This window comes from Limanda limanda, chromosome 3, assembly GCF_963576545.1.
Source record: "Limanda limanda chromosome 3, fLimLim1.1, whole genome shotgun sequence".
NCBI classification, from domain to species: Eukaryota; Metazoa; Chordata; class Actinopteri; order Pleuronectiformes; family Pleuronectidae; genus Limanda; species Limanda limanda.
The window spans coordinates 10014654-10039397 of NC_083638.1; the positions used below are offsets into that span (position 1 = coordinate 10014654).

Below are 24744 nucleotides of genomic sequence, written 5' to 3' on the forward strand. Positions count from 1 at the left end.
AGAGCCCCTTGAAAAGCAGTTGCTATGATTACATTACGAGTTCGGGGTTCATTCAGTGAATCAAGCAATTAATTAGATTTCTCCCATTCTAATCAGAATATTTGTATGAAACGTACGCGCCTAATAAACATCCTTTGAGTTTGCTATCTGTTCAGAGCCAACAGCAAATGTAAATGGTTGTTAACAATGCCTTACAGCGCTTCTGGGTTAGGATCTTTGATTGTGTTTAGTTGTTTGTGTGTATTGCCTGTGTGCGGCTCTCCTCTCCTCTCTTTGCCCCACTCTTTTCCTTCTGTCGTTCTTTTTCTCTCTGGATGTGTGTGTGTGAGAGCTATAGCTGTACTCAGGGGTGCGGCTCAAGGCTTCACTTCACTTCACAGACACACCAAGGTGGCAGTTTGTTGTTCCACACACACACACACACACACACACACACAAAGACAATGACTTGCACTTTTCCCTCCTGCCTGACTCAACGGCCTTGTGCCTGCGAGTGTGTCACCAGATCAAATGGGATCTTGTATAAGAACGTTTTTTTTATACCCAACGTAGAGCTCAGGGAAATACTTGTTCTGCCTGCAACCGGCTCTGTTTAGCCCCGTGTGTTACCGGACCTGATTCTATCTGGTTTAACCCTCAACGCCTCGGCCCTGCCCGGGAATGATACATCACTCCTCGCAGGCGTGTACGAGCCGGTTGTATCATTCGTGATAAGTATTGATGAGTCCTTTCTTGGGGAATCAATTTAGCCTTGTAGCTGAAACCCCCCTCTCTCACCACCACCACCACCACCACTACTGGCTGTTCCTGACTGGTGCGCTGGCTGCCTGACTCGAGCACAGCAGAGCACGGGGGAAAGATGGAGCTCATCCAAACAGCGATGGTGTAATTAGCTGACATTTGTTGCTTGGAAGACAAGAGAAGGGGAAAAAGGAAAGAGCTGCTCAACTCAAACACCCAGAGGAATATGCAAATGTTGAGGGCGAGGGAATGAAAGTCTAATGTCTAATGGCACTGAGATATAATTATATTACATTCACGTATGCGTGCGTGAATATGTGTGTGTGTGTGGGTGTGTCTTTGTGTGTGTGACTGACAGTGAACCCATTGAACTTTCTATGAATATTCTTGTCAGTGTTTTGCCACAAGAAGGCATAAACCGCTGGTCTCCAGTAAGGACTGATTAATATGTTAGAATAAGAATGAACAGCCAGGAAGCTTTCTCTCCGCTACGAGAGACGCCGCCTCAGACCTGCTGCTGTTCTTGTTTTATACAACACGTCTTCTGGTTTTTAACTACACCAGCCAGGCAGTACACAGCGCCGCTACCCACATGAAGCAGCCATCCACAACCGGGCTGATTCTCGGTTTCCAGGAAGGTTGTGCGTGTGCATGCGTGTTCTCGTGTCTGTTGTTTTTGTGTGCGTGCATTTAAGAGAGAGTGCTGTAATGCATGTGGACTATCTGAACTTAAGCCAAGGTGCTGCGTGAAGGAGCAGCAAAGCTTACGCCGCCCCATCTGCTTGATCCAAGCTTGAAATGCAATGCCTTTTAATGACAAAATACTGAGTGGCTGGGAGGTGTGCAGAGGAGTGAGGAGTGTGTGTGTGTGTGAGTGTGTGTGTGTGAAATAGAGAGGAATAAAGGGAGAAGGAGAGAGAAAAACATCTCGAAGGTCAGGAGCAGCGGGCGGCCGTAGGGGAGAGACACGTGAGACAGAGATAGTCTTGCGTCAGCCCCACAGCAGTCGGCTCTTTATATGTGTGTGTGTGTGTGTGTGTGTGTGTGTGTGTGTGTGTGTGTGTGTGTGTGTGTCTGTCCTGTGAGGCCAGCATTTTCATCTGCATCCCACTGTGTGTTACAATGAGGCAGTATGCCAGCGTTTCCATTCCGAGTGTCTCGATCTGAAAGATGGATAGATAGATGGATGGATAGATAGATAGATAGTTGCACATTACAAATCATCATGAATCATTTAGTCGTTGAGCTACTGATAATTTTTTACACGGCTCTTGTGACAGCGAAGGGGGAAATTACACCTTCTTGCCTGAAGGGAAAGAATCAGTGTGTCTCGCTGCCTGTCACAAAACCTGATATGGTTTCATCAATCCCAGCGACTACTATCATTTTTCAGCTCTTATTCACGAGTCCTCTTTGTTTCTCACGGTGTCTCTTTTTTCCCCCCAGTGCTCTTTTCAATTGGTGCTCTGTTAGATTGGGGAAGTGTTAGAGATAACCCCCTAAACATTTAGTACTTTGTACTTGCCTCGGAGCAAAGATTGTTAAAAAGCTGCCGCGAGATTGTCCTCGGGATAGGCAGCGGCGCCGATTCAACAGACACACTCCAGCATTAGTTTGGGCTTACCCATTCATGTCTCTGTCTCTTTCACTCTAACTCCCCCTCTCTCTCTGCACACGCTCGTATGGTCGCACACGCACACAGACACACACACACACACACACACACACACACATGTCAGCTATGCTTGTTAGTTTCCCTGACTTCCATTCCCTCCGGACAGCCTAGTTAATTATATTGACAATATTTGAGTTTAATCTTAAGCTTTTGTCATAAATAACTAGTGTTACAACCTAAACATCAAATAAATGACAAACATAACGTCTTTTCTGCATTATTTATTCTTTTTTTTCTCATATATGTTTATTAGTTTTCCAACAGGTAATACAACACAAAACAAAACAAAAACAAGACAAACATTTGGCTCACACACATATTCAAATCCATACAGGCAAAAGATTCAGGGGTCACGTCCTATACAAGTAAGAAAAAATTAAAAACAGATAAGTAAAATAAAAGTATACAGAAATAAAAGTAAATCGATTAAATGGTAAAACAGAGTGCCTCTTTTGAGGCAGAGCATTCTGAGCTATGATACAAACCCTATTGGTGGTGAATGGTGGAAACATTCAGACCAACATATGACAGAAAGGGTTCCCATGTTTTACGAAAGGCATCATCATTGCTGTGACGTTTACATGTCAAATGGTCCAACACAACATATTCAAATACAACCCTTTGCCACTGAGCCTTAGATGGAGCTTTATCTGTGATCCAATTCAAAAGAATACAATTTCTGGCACAAAAAGCAAGTGTCTGATAAAGTCTTGTTTTAAATTTTGCATTATTTATTCTGAAAAATAAACGTCATATTGACACATAAAACGTTTGATCTGTTAAAGGCTCATATCAAAATCGTTGTTATTGCAGCGGCCGTGCTGTCACACTCACCAACCTGTTGGTCTTTAAATCAACTCGTCGTCATGTCTGGAGACTTTTTCCTTCATCTGGTCTGAGTTGGTTTCAAACAACTTTTACAGACGAGCTTTCTGGAGTCTGTGGGTTTTGCCCTCGCTGAAATAATTCCACATTTTGCTTCTGGTGTCTGCTGCTCTGTCGTCAAACCGTGGACGACGGCGGGCCGCTGTTTTGTCACCATGAAAGCTAAGAGCTGTTCGCACGCCCCCTGTGCCTGCAGGCGGTGGAAGCAAAGCGTTGTACAGACACACACTGCCCTGCGGTCGAGAATACATACAACGCACAGGAAACAAAGCTCTACTAAAGCACTGTCGTTCTTTAAATCATCAAATACCCCCAAAGAACAGCAAGGCATTTCAATAGTACACACACACACACACTGCCTCCCTTAGCCCATGTGGTTTCAACAAGGTTCAGTTCTCTTGCCAGACTTTTGAATCACCCCCACTGCCAGACAGCCTCCTCTCTCCTTGTCCCCATGCAGGCCTGCAGCGTGGGGTGAGGCTGCTCTTTTACAGACCCTTGTGCCATGAATCACTGCTCGCACCCGGGGAGCCTCAGTCCACTCAGGGGCCGCCCGCCTGCACCATAATGTGCCTGGTCATTTGAATGGAGAGCCAGACAAAACAGGAGCTAAAGAACCCAAGCTGTGAGAATTCCCAGAGAGGGCAACAACGGGTGTGTGTGTTTGTCTGTGTGTTAATGTGTTTGTTGTAGCAGGAGGGAAATTGTTGGGCACACAATGCAGAGTTGTGGGTGTCTTGATGCAACATAACAGCATGCCAGTAATTTATGAAGCATCAGGAGAAGACCTCTCGACCTAATACATCACAAACCTTTTAGCCTTCCTCACAAACAGGATTGCAACCTGAGCCCCTTGGACTCTGGAGCCCTAATGCCCGGTTCACTGCTGGGTTTGAAAACAGGAGATGATCAAGCCTGCAACCTACCAATCTCATCATGCTCACGTTAAATCAAATATGTAATCTGAGATATACATTTTTATTGGATTGATAATATAAAAGTGGCATATCTGTACATTTGAGGAATTTTGGCTAAAGGTTACAACCTGCCAATTTGCGATGGCTTTTTACATTTGTAGTCCTTGCTGGATTTTACTGCTGTGTTAACTTTAATTTTTTCCAAGCCAAACCAAATTTGTTTACATGACTATTACAAATCAATAACTAGCATTAATTCAATCAGCAAGCTGTATGTTAACATTGCAGGGGCACACTCTCTCTCTCTCTCTCTCTCTCGCAAACACACACCCACACACACACACACCAGCTGTTGCTCTATTAAAGCCTCCAGGTTTATTGCGTCTATCTGTTCTGTTTATGGCCAAACCACAACTCCTCAACTGTCTTTTATTCCTTGGTCTTTCTCTTTAACATGGCCCCTCGTCTTTTGACATCCCTCACAGTTTCCTTCCCCCGAACCTCTTTCCCCAGATCTTCTTTCTTCCTCTCCCTTCACTTCAAACACAGCACACACACCAAACACACACAGTCCCGCTATAAGGATCTGGTTTTTTCCGACTACAATGTGAGCCTGTGGCAGGGAATAGTCTGTCCCTACTGGGCCTGTGTGTGTCCCGGGTCCTGTGGGCCAGGCCAGGTTGTAACCTGGATACAGCTGCAGTCCAGAAGAGCCATTAGCGGTGCCAGGAGGCCCCCGGCTCCCAGTGAGAGCTCATTACTGTATTTGTGCAGTCACACTTCTCCTATGAAACACAGCAGCGTGCCTGGTGAAACTAGCCAGGACACCGAGCCGCAGGGAAACCATTTCGTCTCCATTTGGAGTTCTGAGAGAGTGAGGAGAAGGAGGCAGAGAAAGAGAGAGAGAGTGAGAGGTTTCATTGAAAGAGGACAAAGAATACTAAAAGTGACATTAATCATTTAACACACCCAGATTTTCATGTTACTTAACTATGTGTGTTTGTTGGGTTTGATTTCCTCTCCGTTCAGTGTGTGTGTGCACAGGGGCATGTGTTTGTGTGTGTGTGTGTGTGTGATTGTGTGTTCTCTGAGGCCCAGTTCATCTGTCTGGTCTGGTGTGCAGATGGCCGAGTTGGGGCCCTGTGAATTAGATACCTTTCTTCTTCCCCCTGTCTCTTTATCGTCCTTTTTCCTTTTCCTCTCCTCTCCTCTCCTCTCCTATGCGCTCGCCTTTTCTGCTGGGTTTCATTTACCAGTAACATCCCTGGCTGCCTCCTCTCTTTCATCACCGCATCTGCTGAGGGCCATCTTGGGTAGAGGAGAGTTTTCCACCGCTCTATTTTCTCTCTCGCTCCCTTCTTTACGCGCCTCTCAGGGCTCAGTGCGGCAGTTATACGCGGTGGCTTTGGAATGAAATGTCTCTTAACCGAGCCATGTGCCCCGGAGCTACGGTAATTGCAGGTGAAATTCAGCTTCCTCTTTAAAATGCCATCTCTCATTTCCAGTTACCGGCCCCCTCCGTATCTCTCCCTCTTTCTGTGCCTCCCTCCCTCCCTCCCCTGCTCCATCCCTCCCCCCCTCTCTCCCTCTGGCTGTCTTTCAGAGGCGTGTGAATCCCTCAGCCCCTGTCGCGTCTCTCTGCCCCTACAGACACTCCCACAATGCACAGCGCTGATGGTTGCACAGTGATATCAGCCATGCAGAGACTCACACACACACACAAGCACACACACAAGCACACACACAAGCACACATATGAGAAAGAGAAAGAGTGCAGAGATAATATGTGTGACAGAAACTGAAAGTGTGTGTTTGTTTGTGAGTGGGAGACAATCAGTATATTAGAGGAAAAGAAGTGTGTGTGTGTGCGTGTGTGTGTGTGTGTGGGTGAGTGTGTGTGTGTGTGAGTAAGTGAGTGAGAGAGAGAGTGTACAGCGTCAGCAAGGCGTGAGCTGTGTAGAGGTGACATCAAGGTGAATGTGGCGTGCAGAATGCTCTGCCGACTCGGGAGGCAGCAAATGGCTCTGTGGCAGATGGAGTCTTTGTCAGGGAAGAAAAATGGCAGCTCAAGAGCGTCAGTGAGATCCCCCCCCCCGCCTCACTCACACACACATACACACACACACACACACACACACACACACACACACACACACACACACACACACACACACACACACACACACACACACACACACACACACACACACACACACACACACTGTTCTGTGTGTCTCTAACTCTGTCTTTTTCTTTTTTTTACACTGTTGGTCACAGACATAAAACACACTAATAGATGCAATACACACACACATGAACACACACATGAACACACACACACACACACACACACACACACACACACACACACACACACACACACACACACACACACACACATACACATGTTGACACATATCCACCCCCCCTCACAGTGAGCTGGGCTGGCGGGCGGTGACCTTCCCCTGCTCGGAGGGTTCCCTGGCTGTTTGATCAATTATCCCTCTCCCATTGTTTACCAGGAAGCAGGAGTAGAGAGGAGAGGAGGAGAAGGCTCAAAATGGCCACTGTCAGGTGGAGGGATCCATTTCCCTGCCAGCGTGGGGGTGGGGGTTAGGGAGAAAGAGAGAGAGACAGAGAGAGGCCAGAGCTGTGAAGCATGCTCAGAGGGAAGGGAGGGGCGTCGTTCCCTGGCAGCTGGGATGATATGACATTATACTGAAGGTACAGCTCTGACAGCGGCCACCATTTGTGATGTTAAACATTATCTGTTTAAAGGTAGTGGTTACATCCTTAAACTCTGGCCTTTTGTTGTCTATATTTAAACTCACATATTACACAAATCAATCCTGTGTGAGTCTCTGAGATGTAGTGTCATGACGGTGTAATGCTGCGTTGTGTGTACATGTGTGTTTGCATAATGCCACAGTTGTGTACTGCAGGTACCCTTCCTATTTTTAGCGTGGAAAAGTGAGGGAGGGGGTGGGGGTGGGGGGGGGCACATACTCTAAAGGTCAGGTGGCAGGGAGAAAAAAACGAGTGGGAACAAATGATGCACTAAGCGAATGACACTCTGAGGTCCTGCTTTAATATGTATGTATCGCAGGTTGATGGCTGATTTCATTAGCGCCTCTCATTGTTATGCATAGATTGTCCTCCTGCAGCAAAATGAATATTGTATTCACAAGCGCTCACACACACACACACACACACACACACACTCACCCTTACAGACACACACACACCCACACAAAACAACTGTGTTTTCCAGGGAATACTCTATGTTTGGATCTTGCAGAGGACTTGAAGAAAAGGGTTGATGTTTCCACAGGCTGTTATCTGTGTCGGCTATAATTAAAACAATTTACAGCGCTGTCATTTTAACACGGGTTTCTGGCACTGCTGCGGACAACTCCTGTCAGGGGGCTGCTGGGATTATTTAGGGGTCCTTGTTGATATTAGAGTGAATTATTTTTTCGAAAAAAACGACAAAGAAATGCTATCTCTGTTTAAATTGAGCAGAATGAGTCGTGTCTAAGGGTCTGGATTGCGTCACTTCAGTTTACCCACAGCAAGTGTGTGTCGGTGTGTGTGTGTGTCGATGTGTTTGTGGGAGAAAGGGAGACAGAAGAATTTGTTGAGTGCATAATACTCATTAGTCTGTGTTTATGTGACTACATGCCCAACATTGCGCACAGAGAGTAAGAGAATACATATGTTGAGTGCTTGAAAATGCCGGACCGCCTGTTTCTAATCCTCTAAGATGACTGTGTTTCAGCAGGAATTCCAGTCCTTAGTGGGACATGAGCAAATGTTCAGTGTGAGATATTAATAGCTATTGTGGGCGGAAAAGGGTAAAAAAAAAAAAAGCGTCTGCATTTTTCCATATGTTTTGTGAGGAAACAGTCCAGATGGATTATCTCTTGGTCTGGAGCTTTCTCTTGCTTCAACCAGCTCGAGTCCAAGTGGTGTTGGACTTGCCAGAGACACACACAAACACACACACACACAGGCGCACACACGCTCACACTCCCGTCTGAAGTGCAACAGGCTATTACTGATTAACATGTCTAAACTCAGCCGGTTCAAAAAGCCACTCTAATACCTTTTCCATCTTGCTCTCGTGTGAATCACGGATGACGCGACAGTCTTTCTTCCCCGTACATGCCCCACGTTCCTCACATTCACAGAGATATGTTTGTCGCCTTTTCTATTTGTTGCCTGAGAAACCATGTTGGCTTGTCTTCTCACATTTCACACTTGGTTTCATCCCCTTAACCCCAAATGCTCAGCCTGGATGGGCTGCCTGACCTCTTGAGTCATGGATGTTAGACTCATCGGCATCACAAGGGCCAGAGTCGGGCTTTATTCTGCTCGGTGATTGTAAGCACGGGTGGGAGCAAACGTTTTCTTGGATGGAAGATTTAAAGTTTAAAAAAAAAAAATCCACTGACACTCTTTGTCAACACATTCTTCATGTTTCGGTCACAGGTTTTAATTTTAAAGCTTTAAAGCTGCTTTGTTGATCTTCTTTACCAGCAGTATTTTTTTTATAGTTTGTGATTTTTAATGGTGTCTTGTATTTTAAGTATTTAGACATAAATATTCACACTTGGCAATGTGGCTTTAATGTGAAAAGACAAAGCAAAACACCCACTCAAACAGTGTCTTTCCTGTGTTGGCACGCGCACGCACACACACACGCACACACACACACATACACACGCACACACACTCTGGTGTGACAGGACATCACATATTTAGAATTTCACTGCAGGCTGGCATTCCAGGACAGCAAAGAAGAGATAATGTCAGTGCGCTGCTGGTTAAGTCACTTTTTTATCCTGTTTCTGGGCCACAAAGCGTGAAGGGTGTCTGTTTATGACACACACACAAACACATGCCACACATGCATAACAGGCGCACACGCACAGACCGTTTTCTCCCAGCCAGTAAGACGGCAACGGCTAAAAAAAATCCAAGTGACAAAAGCTGCCCATAGTCCTGGCTGCCGGCATAGACAAAAGCTACACTCTTGTTTTAGATGCATTTTGAGTTTTCATCTTCATGACACAGGGTTTGTGGAATTATTTTGCCATCCTGACTGACACAATGTAGAATGGTGTTGTGTTGGTTTTTGATTTAGGCTTTCCAAGGTCACATTACCCTACAGTAGTGTTTTTTGGGGGAGTATATCATTGTGCAGCACATCTACTTAAAGGGCAGGCTTCCTAAGAGTGTTGATTCCTCCTTAAGCCGGCGGTGCTATATTTAAAATGAAGAAATCAGGATTTTCACCTAGTCAGCAGCTGAAAAAAGAGCTTCCTCTCCAAACCGCCCACACCGCTTTCAGCCTTGTTATGACTTGTTTATATGTCGTTGGAGGATTTCAGCTTCTTCCAGAACAATTACACTTATAAACCCTCAGCTCCAGAGGATGAGAGCAGGTTACACAGCAACAGCACAGCGCCGAAAACACAAAAGTAGGAGTGGAGCCTGTGAGACTGGTAACTGGAAAGTACTGTCTCTCTCTCTTTCTCCCTCTCTCTCCCTCTCTCGCCAAGATGTAGCCACTCTCTGTATGCATGTCAGGTGCATGCATGCTATTGTTACTTTCATCACCGGTGTGTGTTGTCATGTGCAGCTGTTTGCTCTCCAGTTAGCGAACTGCGTAGTGAGTTAGTGGAGTTATGGCAGTGTGGAGCTTCTCTTCACTCAGAGCTTCTCTCTGATTTATTCTTAACATCTGTCTTTGGCAGGTGTGCGGAACCACAAGGTCCTCTCTCTGAGCCTGTGATGTAGCTATCGTTGCCGGGCCGGGCTCTGTGTGTGTGTGTGTGTGTGTGTGTGTGTGTGAGTGTGTGTGTGAGTGAGGGAGAGCATTTGTGCAAAAACAACAGAGGGCCTTCCTCCACCCCCTCCTTGGGATGAGTCATATTTGAGCCCTGTGTAATCCTAGCCTGTGTTTCATGTGTGTGAACAGACAGACCCAGAGCAGTGGTCTTGGTCCTGACTCCCTCTGGGGCAGTGAGTGGGTGAGACACGGCTATCAACAACAGGCCCAGGCAGCTTCGGTTTCAGCCTCACCACACAAGGAATCTACCCGTCGTGACAGGCACAGATACACACACTGCAAACACAAGCATACATTCACGTAGAGCCAAAGCTATTATTCTTTTTTAACCTCCTTAGCTCCTCCTTAAATAATATCAGGTAACAAAAAGGTGGGGGGTGACGGCCAAGCTGTGTGATTGGTCCAACCATAAGGAAGTGTTGGGATCCAGAGGATGGGCCAGTGGGTAGAGTTTCACATGAAAAGATAGTGTGACACAATGGGGACGTTCAGTCTGACACAGGTAACTGTGTGTGTCTGTGTGAGTGTTCGCGTAGGTTGTGATAGCGACGCAATAATGTCGAAGCTGAATTTGACAGTCGACAATGGAGGCTTAAATATTTTGACTTTTTATATGAAATCACGCCGGGTAAGTGTGGTGACAGGAAATAGGGCCGTGTCACAGGGAGGAAAGCGAAGTCTATTTTGTGGATATTCCGAACAGCATTTGAAAGCACCCCGTGGCTGGTGTGACAAACTCTTTTAAAGGCACAGCTGGACTTTTAAAAGGGTCTTCTACACTCTCCCCCAGGGGGGAGGGAAAGTGTCCTGGATAGAGCAGCAGAAAGGTGATACTGGGGAAATGGTAGCGCAAAGCTATTTCCCATCATGCCACTCATTTATTATCTTTTTATTCTATACGTGAGAGCATAAGTGCCGTATTGTGTCAGACATTGAGCGGCAGAGAAAAGAAATGTTCTCATCCATGTAAAATATGTAGTTGAAATGTAAGTCCATCCAAAGCAGGTGTAATATTCCGTATGTGTTCCTTGACATATCTATCTTGCCCTGATTTTGTTCTTGTCTATGAAAAATTGGACATTAGTGATTATAGTTTTTACAATAACATTCAAAATAGTTAATTGAAACTTTTAGGAAGTGATTTGAATTAGAAATACATAAACAAAAGGATCGACAGAAAGCCACCTTAGTACAGTTCTGGGGCCTCATCTGTAACCACTGTGAATAAAACAAAGCCCGAAAGAGATGTGCACCACTTCCTATGCTGGATCTATAAAAACAAACTTGAGAGGAGAACGTGCATCTGTATGGAAACTCATGCATACAAAAATTTTTGGCCACAGGAAATTGGCGATTAGGAATTAAATCAAGGCAGCACGGTACAAATGATCATAAACATTCAAATAGACATAATTCTCCCATAACCACCTTCAACTGCAAAAAAAAACCTAAAAGCCAAATCAAACTCAGACATTCAAATTTAATATTTCATCGGTGCCGTCTCGCCCTCACATTCCCCGTCCCCAGAGGAGAGAGTCAGACTCGGTGCTTCTGACACTGGTCAGTTGTGGAGCGCTGCAGCTGCTGAGATGCCAGGACGATGCCAGGATGTGGCAGGTGGCAGGATCCAGGACAGCCCGGCTGCTCGGCCCCCCGATATTAAGCTTGAATACATTAAGTCCCTTTCACAGGAAAAACATAATGTAGGTTAACTGATTAAATTATCTTAACTACAAGATAATAGTGGTAGAAATCCACGATTACATCAAATGGCATTAGAGGATAACAGAGAATATCAGATCAGAGTTATAGTATTTTTAATATTATTTCAATACCGACCATATATCTCCAGGTTTATATATGATTTCAGCTTTCATACTTTTTTGGTGTGTTTTAATTGCTGCAGTAAAAACAATCGTTTGCACTGCTGACACACACACACACACACGTATACAAACACACTATCCGGCTTCGTGGTGTGGGCAATGATTCATCTTCTACGAGTAATTTCTATGCTTCATCATTAAGTTCTTTGTACTGACCACTTAACGTTTTATATTTATGGAGGACAGGATATGAGGCTGATCCATGAGTGCACATGTCCAGGTGCACTGTGGTTTCTAAAGGGGACCTTGTCTGCAGATGTGCGTGCACAGTTTTCTAGATGTGATTGTTTTTCAACACATGTGCAGACGTTGTATGGATCCTATCCTTTGTTTTATAAAGGAGGCCCCTGGTCTTGATGTCAGCTCATAGAATTGTGGATATCCGTTTCTATAGGATTTGATTTCATAGAGTTAAACTTAACTTTAATTTTAAGGTCAGTTGACAGTGGGTCACATCACATTGGAAGGGATTTGATTTGGTTCTCTGTCTAGTTTTCCCACTCTTCCCCACGTGTGTGTGTGTGTGTTTGTTTGTTTGTGTGCTTATATCTTTGGGAGTCTTTGGGAGTGTGTTTCTGGTTGGTTGGTGTTTAAAAAGCTGCTTAAAGAAATACTTAAACAGTGCTTGGATCAGTGGAGCTCAAATTTAAACTGATTAATAGTCTGGCTATTTATTATTCTCGATAGATGCTGAATTGGTATTTAGCTCTAATTTATTACCTACATTTAGAAACAAGTCAAAGTCACTTTGCTCTATCTCTCTGCTCGCCAGCTGGGAGCTTTTTGCCAACTTTTGTACCAATTGCAACAATTTTCCTCGACTGTCATAAAAGCAGAAAACACTAATCTCTCAGCAGCAGCAGCGTTTATTAACATCATCACCAGCTTAGGGGAAAGTGTGCTGTGTTCAGAGTGTCCTGAAGCCTGTGTGCTCCATGATACATACGATAGTTCACATATTGTGAGTTTTGTTGGATCGTAAATCCAGACAAAGCTGCTTTTATCCTGTGTTTATCCACATTCATTATTAGCGGCAGTAAAAATCATTTCAGCTTCATGTCACTGAAGTCAGTTAGAACCTCACTGCTCTCTTAAACACAAGTAGGACTGTGTTGTTTATTAATCAGTCGATTATTATTAATAAACCAATATAGTTACTAATTGCCGCTCATCCTCGTTTGATTGGTTCTTCATAATTTTTTTATGTTGTCATCATAATATAATCACATATCAGGAGTATTAGGGCTATACTGAAGAAAACATTTTCTTGAAATTAATGTCATAATATTACAAGTATAAAGTTGTACCTTTATGAGAACGTTTTAATATTACAAGGATAAAGAATTACTTTTTGCAGTAAATTATTTATATTTATTAATAAGACTTTGATCTCGCAGTATAACAACTTTATTCCTGTAATATTATGACTTTATTCTCATAATGTTATGACTTTATTTTTTATTTTTCTCCCTTTTCTGCTTTTACTCCGTTAAGTGGTATCAGCGCTGCTATGACTTTCTTCTCCGTATTTTGACTTGAATGTGTTCAAACCTGGGATATTACAAGATATTTAGACACTTTCATACTGTATACATTCACATTCCCTCAACCCCAGATCATTTCTGTACATTACTTTGTCCACGTTATACTTTTGATCCTTAGAATCCTTTCTTCTTTCGTTCTTTACTCTGGTCTATTTTGCCAAAGAAATCTTGAGCTCAATGAGACGATAACCCATATCTTAAATTAAAGTTGCATAGACATATTTCATCATAAAAACGCACATAAAACTGTTTTGGGGAACATCAGAAAAAGATCTTTCATCGTAAAATGTACTGATACATAAACTTAAAGAGGCACATTCTTCCCTGAATACCTTTTTATTAGGTGTTATCTCACGATGAGTCAAAATCCCAGCTTTCAGCTTTGTCTGCAGGCCAGCAGGCCATAACTTCACAGACCCGTGCAAAGAACAGTTAAACTAATCACAGGGGGCTATTGGTCAAGCCCTTAAGCTACGTTGGTCAATTTGGAAATGCAGCTCAATACTGACTTAATGAAAACCTTACAGTCACTTACTCGACTAATCAACAGATGTTTGCCCGGCCTGCTGTAGAGTCCAAAAAAGTCTCGCCCAGAACCAGTCAGCTAAATGTAAGCAATAGTTTTGTTGAAGGAGAAAGCTCAGAAGTGTGTCGGCAACTTTAAAAACAAGATAGTTAAAGTTGGGCACTTGAAACCCCCCCTGTTTTCTGTTTGAAGAGGTAGAGTGGGAGTGAAAACGCCGTGCACGCTTTGTTTCTCTGGAATCACCGGCTCAGTTCATCAGGAAAGGTGGAACAGATTCACTAACTGTCATAGTTGGTTTACATTAACTAAGCTGTGATACTTCATTATAAAACCTACGCAAACACAACATTTCCTCTTTGCTGTGCTTTGGCTGCACTTTGTGATTCTTGTGTAATATGGATGTAAATTAGTTCCCAATTTTGCGGCTTATGTGTGATTTCTGTGTGTTTGTGTTTGCGTGCGCGCGTGGGCATATATATATATATACGCATGTTTGTGTGTGTGCAGGTTTTTGTGCGACGGTACAAAGATGTCCCAAGGGTTTTTTCCCCTTTTCTCATTACAAATGCTAATGTCATATTAATGAAATCCGCTTAATTTAAGGTTTATAGCGTAGCTTACACTGAGAGATTTGGCCTTGACACTTCCCACATATTTCAAGTTGAATTATATTTCTTCCTGTGGGCATACTAAATTGAGTTCCTCTGAAATGTGTTGGCCCTGAGTGAAACTTCGGGAGAAAAGTTCCGAGCCTGGTAACGGAGGCTCGCTGGCGTTGTTGTAAAGTGTCGGGCCTCCGGCTGCAGTCTGTCCATCCTCTGAAGATGACTTCTAGCTTAGCTACAGCAGTAATGGCCTCAGTGAGTGGTTGGCTAATGTAAACATTGTGTTAATGTGCTAACAGTGGTTTGTAGAGTCACTAGCTGTTAATCATTGCTCAACAGAGAGCTTGTCGGGCAGGACAACATGCCAGAGAGTTAATCATGATTATAGATCCATGGTTTTTTTATGCAGAGAACATATTTAACAGCCGTGTTTCACGTCATTAGGCCTCCCCAGTAAATGTGCAGTAATACCAGCCGCCGTGATTCCAGGAGTCAAAGGTGTGCGAAGATTACCGCTGTTAAACTTGCGTCTAAATGCCGTGTTTCACCAACGTCAAATATAAGTATAGGGTCATTTTCTAGATTGCGGATTCATAGTTAAAATGACTAGAAAATATTCTTTCACAAAAACCTGCCATTTAAAAGTGAAGTCTAACAATTTGGATTTTTATTCTCTGACATTTCTGCCATATTGTATCCATCAATCTTATTGTATCCATCAACATTTTCACTTGAGTGTGATGACAAACATTTTCTAACCTCTCACTTTGCTGCTTTGCTTCTTGCCTCACTCTGCCTTTTACAAAAAAAATACACTTAAACCATTTAAAACTTACACACAGAGTGAGACGAAGAGATTGCCCTTTGTAATTAAAAGCCAATTTTGTAAAATTGATTAGATTATGTTAATCAAGGGAGATAAAATCTTAAAAGCAGTGTGGGGAAGGGAGATAGAGGGAGTGAGGAGTGGAAAGGAGTGACAGTCCAGCCGCCATTACAAGCTGCTGATTTCTGCAGAGTGCTTCATAAAATGTCAGAGCGCTTCTCCCTGAGCAAGACACTGAAAAATGGCAGCGCTGTGATGTGCTGGCACCTCACCTGCTGCACTGTGTGTCTCTCTGTGTGTGTGTGTGTGAGGGAGAGAGAGAGACAGAGAGAGAGAGAGGAAGAGGGATTACAGTGTGTGTGCATTTGTGAGAGTGTGTGCTTGCCTGTGTGTACATGTGTACATGGGCTGTGTGTTTTACATCTGTGTGCGTGCGTGTCCGTGTGTGTGTGTGTGTGTGTGTGTGTGTCCGCGTGTGTCCGCGTGTGTGTGTGTGTGTGTGTCTCCCTCCACGCTGGCCTCCCTCCCATGTTGCAGTGAAGCAGAACAGAGTGGCTGACTGCCCGCTGCTTTGCCTCCCTCTCTGTCAATACAACACTATTCTCTTCCAGCCAGTCATTTTCACATGTTTAACATTAAGTACAGCAGCCGTTTGAACAGAGGAATACAAGTGATTGGCATATTGAGTTTAATGCTGGTGGATTTCCTCTCATCGGGGCTTATGTTGCCAGATTGTTCCTCTGAAACCACCCAATAGCTTTCAAGGCCTGCGTCTGGTTTCAGTGTTCGATCACACAGTGAATTGTAAACACAGAGCGTGTCTTCTGTTTACTACCTGATGTGAGGTACATGCTTACCGTCATTTGCCGTTTAACACGTGCCAATTTGCATTGAAACGAGAGCCTTGATCCTAATGAAGTCTTTATGTAGATGTAGTTTTGTCTTCATAGTATTTGTGTGAACAGATCAACAATCTGTGTGTAATAATTAAACCCTCTCACAAACATTCTTTTCAAAATAAGAGCTCACAGCCCTTCTATTTATTATTTTATTTGTATTTATTATTAACAAATAATTAAGTGTATTCAACAACTTTCAGGCCTTTAAAGGAATGCATTAAACTGTATATAGTTTTATAGCTGCCAGCCAACTCATCTTAAATATGTTTCATTAATAATTTGTAAAAAATTTGAAAGCAATTCACATTTTACTTAATGTAGTTATTTAAACAGTGCTGAATTTACTGAGTCTCAGTTTAAGCTGGGAAATAAAAAATAATCAGTAATTATCACAATATGATTTTCATCAATAAGGACATAATAAAATATATTTTGATATATTGCTTATTCATTGTGCACAGTGAGGATTACCACATAATTAATCTACCTCAGATTTGTGTTTATCAAGTGTTTTTCCTTCTCTGCTTATCAAGAAGAAATAAAAACCACAACCTTCATTCTGGAGAAAAAAATCAGTCTTTAAACTTAAAAGAATTGTGACATTTATTGATATATATGAACATTTTACTTGATATAGTTTTTGGCCAAGATTAAATGTAGTAAAACGAGGCACTGCAACCTGGTTAATGTCTGGCTATTAGTGCTGATGGTGTATTGTAAAATTCCCTGCTTATTGTTAATATGTTGCTAGATTAACCTAAACTAACGCTAACGACTAAAGTGACATCTGTTGCCACGGTGACAGTAAACATGTGGGCGATGTCGAGGATTATATTTGACACAGGGCCAGGGAATTAATATGTGGTAAACATGATTGAGATGTATTGTAAACAGACCAGAGATGAAGAGATAACTTTGTTTTACTGATCATTGCGTTCAGTGTGATCATCAGTGTTATACTTTAGAAAGAAAAAATGACATGTTTGTTTTGTTTGTTTTTTCGGGGGAGTTTGTTTATTTGCAGATTTAGATTTTACGTTTGCGAGATCTTTTTTTCTACTTGTGGAATGTGTTTTTACATTTTTAAAGATTACACATTCACACATCTGTTTCCCCGACTCACACAAACCTATGCCATGTCATTATACATGCAGGTGTTATTAATGTTGATTACAACGTAAGAATATAGAAAGTGTCAAAGCAGAATGAGAGAGTGGGTGGGAGAAAGATGATAAGACACGGCAGGTTGCAGACGAGAGAATAAACACAGCATCAAACCAGAAATATGTCTTTTAACAGTGTCGACTAAATGAGCAGCAGCTGAGGAGCAAGTCACAGAAACTAGTTTGGTCTCAGATCCAAAAGCAAACACAACTTCACACTTTGCACAGCATTATATTTCAGGGTTTTTTGTGACCTCAGGTTGCGCATCAAAGAAGAGCGATGATCGTGTGCTGTTTTTTCTTTTTTTTTTTTTTTACAATGGTTTATTGGTAATTAATCAAGGCCGTTTGGAGTTTTATTGTTATTAGGGGATTGTTTTCGTTAATTAATCTGTAAGTTAATTAATGAGCTAGAATGAGGCAGTGAACGGCTGCATTTTGCTTGAAAATGGACATAAAATATGAAATTGATTAAAGAAAAAAATATTCAGTTTCTTTCAACCATAATTCCATGAATGGCTCAATATTTAAAGCTGTTGTACTTGATTTGATTTTGCTCACACGCGCATGTGTAGACACCTCAGTTCATCCTCATAGAGTTGTGGGTTTTAAGGCTTTCTTTTCTGTAGGCTGAATTTAACTGAATTTTTACAATCTACATTACACTGCAGTGTTAAAATGTGTGACCTTTGTTCTGGACAGTTTGGCCAGTGAGGGAGGAATATGGGTAGTGAAGTTTTGTGTGGCTGAGGGGAGCAGTAAAGATTAAAGACTGTGACTGTACATGTATTACCTCTTCTGTTCTGTTGAACAACACATTATATGCTCCAGGAACATTATCAAAACAGGCTCTTGTAGCCGGTGGTCGTGAATAAGCTATTTTCTGCCATCACACCACTTATCTGGCGTCTGTCACATTTACGCAGTGATATCAGTTATCTGCTGCACGTTAAGTTTTAGTTGAACAGAACCGACTCTAAATGGTTTCTTCCTATTTGAAAATGGACAGAAGGGCTCCAGCGACTGCTCATGCGAGGTTTGCCGCTCTCTGGCTATTCCATTGTTCTGTCACTGTCAGTTTGTTGTGCTATTTGACATGCATGTCATTTGCATTATGCATATCTGGAGTACTGCGCTCATTCTCCCTCTCTCTCTCCCTCTCTCACCCTCTCGCCTTCTTTCCTTGATATTCTTTGATAACCGATGCTGTTTTCTGTCAGGACTTGTGTGTTTCCTGCATTTATGAATTCTTATTAATGAAAAATCATGATCAACATATCAAGCAATATTGCTAAATTACATTTTTTTTCATAATTTTTTTTTTCTGCTGCTCACTTGTAGGAGTTTCAGGAATTGTACAATAAATTGCATGTTAAGCAGTCACGCCAGGAGAACAGGCAGTAATCTAGTTTTTAATCATAGAAAAAGCACTAAGCAAAACAGTGTCGATATTTAATGTATTCAAGGTTATTATTTTACAACATTAAAAAATACATTTTAGATTTCTGGTTGCAGTAACTCTATCTGAGAGAGATTACAAAATTTAACGCATAATTGATATTGTCATTATTGAGATGCAAGAAAGAAGACCAGACGTGTCCAAAGCAAAATGTGTTTTTTGTTTTAAAGCACCGGTTTACTGTAGCTTCTGCATCAATCTGCAGTTAATGTTTTATTTCCCCTGTAAACTCAAAACATAAAAAGTGATTGTGCAGCAATTCCAGTATTGTAGTGGACAATGTTCAGATTTAACGGTGTAGAATTGTGCAAACCTCTGCAAATGTCTCGTTCAATATGTGAGAATTTGGTTACAGTGTTTAATATGTAGGATGTATTCCTGTGAAGTGAATTGCGCGCTGGTTTCTAAGCTCAATATTTAAGGCCTCAGGGTGCATTTTTTTTGCCAGTCATCACTTTGCCTTTTCGCACTGAGTTGCATACAGTGAAGCTTCGTTCCAAAAAATGTTTTAGAGCAAATGTAAAATACTACAGCCTGTAATCTAAATGGTAATTAACCTTAATAGGTATTGGCTAGTGTGCGCGTGCATGTGTTTGTGTGCGTGCAGTTGTGAGTGTGTCTGTGTTTGTGTGTGTGCATGTACTATATGTTATTCTCTGAAGCAAGGATGCTTTTATTGTGTTCCTTCCAAACAGCTCAAGAGTCATTATGGACTCTTGTAGAGACATGCAGTCAGTGGTGAGCAGATCTGGTTCAATCTGCAGAAAACCCGTAATGAGCAGTGAGACTGGCAAATGAGTGTGAGTGGCTAGCAGAGGGAGAAGGGCAGATTCATCAGGGATGATTGCCTGATGCACACTTCTGGTTTTTTGATGTGAAGACCCCGCTAGGTTACCATGGGGAGAATAATTAGCTTTGGCTGGATGCAGATGCGAATGAGCGTAAGAGATGGGATTTTTCTTATTGAGCTTACTTTATGATACTTAGGATGGAGCATGTGTGGATGTGCACAAACACACGCTTACATTCAGACACTCTTTAACACATGCACACAAACACACACACACACACACCCTCACTACCGTCTCTTTCTCTTCTATTTATGGCCAGGAAATGGGAGTAGTGCTGTGTCTGGTTGAGCTGAGTAACACTATTCTGTCACACATAGGTTTGACATCAAACACAAGTGACAAGCCTATCCTATTCCTCTCCACCGAGTCATCACCATGTCCCAAAATCACATTATTGTCACTAAGAACCCAGCAGAGACGGATGGTGAGTAGGGGTGTTGATTCCAGCCTTTGGCATCTACAGTATGCTTGAAAAGGCAAATAAAGCCATTTGGCAAGAGCTGATTTCTTGTCATTTCAAAAATATAGAGAATGCGTGTGGCATGCCATTCGGTTTTATATTTTATCTAAAGCCTCTTACAGCGACACGGATACGCATGTGTGTGCGTGTTAGGACAGGGACCAGTGAATACCAGAGCTGGAAACTCGACAATGCTAACGCCACGCTCTGCTATTTGCGACACACAGGACCATATCATTACCTTTCTGCCCTGGCAGGCAGTAAAGCAGCTCTAGCGTGGTAAGCTCCGGTGTTACATGGAGGCAGGCAGGCAGACAGGCACTGGTGTGGCTGTAATACGACCTGTGGCCAGCGCCCACTGCCAACGCTAGCTGAGGCGGGTTGAGAGATGGTGCCCATCCCCAACATGCCCTGCTCTGCCATCTGTCACCGGGCAGGAGCGGAGCCGAGGGAGGGGTTTGAGTCCGTCTAGTTGTTGTCACCTAGACGGACCACACTGGGGCATGCTGTCCCTTTGTACTCCTCTCAGGCCTTGGCTCAGGCCACGCTCAGTTTATGAAGCACTTAATGCAGCTTAGCAAACATCCTTGTTAATATCCTGATCCAGTGATTCAGTATTTTTCCTCCCTTTTCATGAATTTCCCTCCACTCACACCTTTCGAGTTTCATGAAGTGATACGGTTGATTAAGGCCCAAATCAGACAAATCGTGCAAGAAAAAGAGCAGTTAGCGTATTGATAAAGTAATTTATAAGTAAAACTATCAAACATCCCCTGGTTCCAGCTTCAGAGTCAGTTGCTGGGATTTGCTGATTTTTTAAATACTCTTAGATCGTTAGTTACAACAAAAGGAGCAAACTTGTATGACATCACCTTTGGCCTTAGCGTATTCAGATGAACATTTCCCACATTTCTTTGACCAAGTGATGAACCAACAGCCTGGGAACTAACCAATCTATTCGGCAACCAGTGGTGTCACACAGCGACCACATTCTGTCTCTTTAAATGATTCTGAGTCAACGTCTGACTCTGGACAAAGGTTGTCACTAAATGTTTTGCCAAGACGCCTAGTTATGTCATTTCCTGGCTAACGGTGTGCGTGCAGGGAGGGGGGGACGCTGGTGCGGGTGAAGGGAGAAGAAAAAAAAAAAGGAGGTCAAGCAAGCCCGTGCGTGCACTCCGCTATAAGCAAGATGATCTCGCTCAGTTGGTGTTCGTTGCCAACAAGCATGCAAAGTACAAACATCCATATGCACATGTCACGTCTACAAAAGCACACACGAACACATATAAACACAGAGGAAGAGGAGAGTTTCACACAGCGTGCCCGAGGAACAGCTACACAAGGTCAGAAGTAAAATAATAAATTAGACTCAATTATCTCACTTTAAATAAAACACAACTGAAACAGAAAGTACTTTTAAATAATGACTGATCCATGACGGTAATACTTTATTATCTAGTTACCAAAGGAGTGACTGGGTGCAACTGCCATCAGTTCCAAGGAATAACTCTGTGAGTTACTGGAAATGCTAACATCAAAACAAGTAGTGGAAAGGAAAAACACAAGAAGCGCTAATTGTGGATTACTCATTCTGATCATCCTCTTTACCAGACACCTTTACGGCGACACTTTCTCTGGTGACTCGTCTCTCATTTGGCTGCTCGGAGTCGGACTCAGCTAAACGGAGGACGGTGTTTGACACAGTTGCAGATCACAATAAAAAGCGGGCAGTGAGAGATCCAGATGAGAGAGTGAATGTTGTGGAAGCAGCAATGAGACAGTCTTTGTCGGCTGCGGCGAGGAGAAGAAAGAGAGAGAGCAGGGAGCCACCGTGTGTCTTTGAATGGGGTCAGAGCATCATGGGGAATAATGCATTTCCCTTCCCTTGCGCCAGGCGCTCCTTCCATTACGGCTGGAGAAGAGACATTGTGTCCACACTCTGATTACCACTGATCCATGCTGATGACTCTGTTGGCGGATTATCTCAGTTAGTATCAGCCATCTGTTACTGTGTGTCCGTGTGTGTGTGTCCGTGTGTGTGTGCGCATATGTGTGTGCGTGCACGTGTGTTGAAGGGCTGAAGAGAATAGGGGCAGGATTGAGACACACAAGGAGTTGAATAGTTTGAAGCACACGCACACGAAAACATACATACACACACACACGAAAACACGCACTGGTCATGTCCTCTGTAAAATTACCGCACATGTAATTGAGCACCACTACTACATGAGCGCACCGCAGCAGACACACAACGCCACAAAACAAATGCATGATGAAAGGCCACATACCAAGCGGCGCAGGCCATTACGCCACCACAACCACCAAATGCACGCACTCTATCTCTCCTTTATACAGTCCTGCCCTCCTTTCAGTTGCTGACATGTGAAGGCTTCTATATGAAGGGCACATGCAATCGTAAATCCGCAGAGCTGTTTATAGCTACACTATCTCCTGAAGGGCCATTGCATCCAGCCACTATTAGCTGCACGCGCTGACAGCCCGGGTGCTGTGTTGTATTTGCGGATGCGACTCTGAATCCAGCGCTGGAACACGTCTTATAAATCATAGTTCAGCTATTAGCATAAATTCTCCCTCTCCTTGCATACGCGAGACCTGCTGTTTCTGGTTGCGCCCGCTCCGTGTTGATTGGTTGGTGTTGTTCAAGTCAAATTGATTTAGCTGTTCACGGAGATTATAACGCTTTCCTTATACCGCCACTGTGGTGTGCCGTTAATTACCTATAAAATCAAGCTAATTCTGATGCTAAATCCATTTTAATTTCTCGTAATTAAGTCAGGATTGGATCCTTAAATACCTTGGCGCTCCATTATTGTAGCAATCATTGTTGTGGCTGTGCATTTGGTGGTACATTGCCGAGCCTCAATCTTATTATTGTTATTAGATTTAATTGCTCTAAGTGATCAGTTTGTAGTTGTTGGAGGAAGATGGACTTGCCTCGGAGTAAATTTTTCCCCCCTCCTCCGCTGTCCTTTCTCTCTCCGTCTCTCATCCCGGAGAGAGAGGCCCTGTGAGAGATTGTGAGAGATGAGAGGAGATGAGGGGGAGGGGAGCTCTGCTTTACACCTCTGCAAAGAAGGGATTGCTTTTTTGTTGTTTGTTAGGGGGGAAATCAATTCTGTTCACATCATCACGTTTTGACAAGGCAAGGCATTAAGTGCAGATATTGAGAAACGACAGCAACGGTTTACAGCCTGTCCTTCATCTCCACTCTTTTCCTCTCTTCTGTCTTCTTTTTTTCCTCCACAACAACATCTGAGTGTATTGTCTCGCTTATCCTTTTCCCCGTTCAATCTTTTTATCCCCCCTTTTTTCTCTCTGTCTCTCCCTCTATTGCATTTCTTTCCCCATCTTTTTTTCCCCCTCCTCTGAAAGGTAGAGAATGATCTGCTTCACTTACCAGCTGACACCACATAAGCTCGCTCGTCCTCCGAGACACGCGCCTTTTGTTTTCATGTGCATTATGATAATTATGAAGGGCCACAGCTCCTCTCCATTTTCATCACACCTCTAATGATACTTACATTTTTTGTCAGGAGGAACCATGGAAAAAAAAAAATCCCTCCCTTTTATTATCTTGTGAAAGAATTTTTTTTCTCCCACCCAATCCTGACATTTAAAGGGTGACAGGCGACGTGAAGGAGCAAAGTGTGGCAGCCATTCATGCAACTAAAAGTGGCGGAGAAGTAACAGATCGCGAATAATCCTCCCTCAGCCAGAAATGCATTCCTCTTGTTGATATGTAACGTTCATTTATATTGATAATTTGGCTCTTAAACCGACATTCTGTCACCTCGCACGAGAGGCCACGCCGGACGACCTTTGACCTTCCTCATAATTACACAACTGGCGTCTTTTCCACTGCAGCAATGGCAGTCATGGCTGCCCAAGTCCGATGGCACACCAGCCTCCTCCCCGTGGACTGCAGCAGGTTTTCTTGTCATCTGCGCCTCTCGCTCTCCCTCTCTCTCCCTCTCTCTCCCACTCTCCCTCTCTCTTGTCAGTGTTGCTCCTGGCGAAAGGCTGATACTTGATATTCAGAGGATAGCAGCTTTTGTCTCAGAGATTTAATCAGTGGCTCTGCTCCCACTGCAGAGGAGAGAGGGAGGGAGGGTGGTGGTGGTGGTGGTGGTGGTGTGGGGTGGCAGGAGAGAGGGAAGGAAAGAGAGATGGAGGCAGAGACTGTTTATGTGTAATGACACAATAACAAAGCCTGCCTGTAAAACACAATCTGCAAACTGTGCTTTTGAAGGGGATTTTCGGTCCTGGATTAGTGTCAGGCAGAGGGATACGGAAAAGGAGATGAGAGAAACGGAGTCAGGTTGATGTGATAGACAGGGGAGGTGATTCTGTGTGCGTGTGCGTGTGTCGGTCCGTCTGCAGTGGGGGTTTAATGTGTGATTGTGCGTCTATGTGTGTTTGTGCAAAT

At 43.4% G+C, this 24744-nt stretch overlaps 1 protein-coding gene across 4 annotated transcripts in view; it reads left to right on the top strand.

Annotated features, from left to right (window-relative positions):
- Positions 1-24744, top strand: part of baz2ba (bromodomain adjacent to zinc finger domain, 2Ba) — a 57166-nt gene that overhangs the window by 2596 nt on the left and 29826 nt on the right. The gene's annotated exons all lie outside the window — the stretch shown is intronic.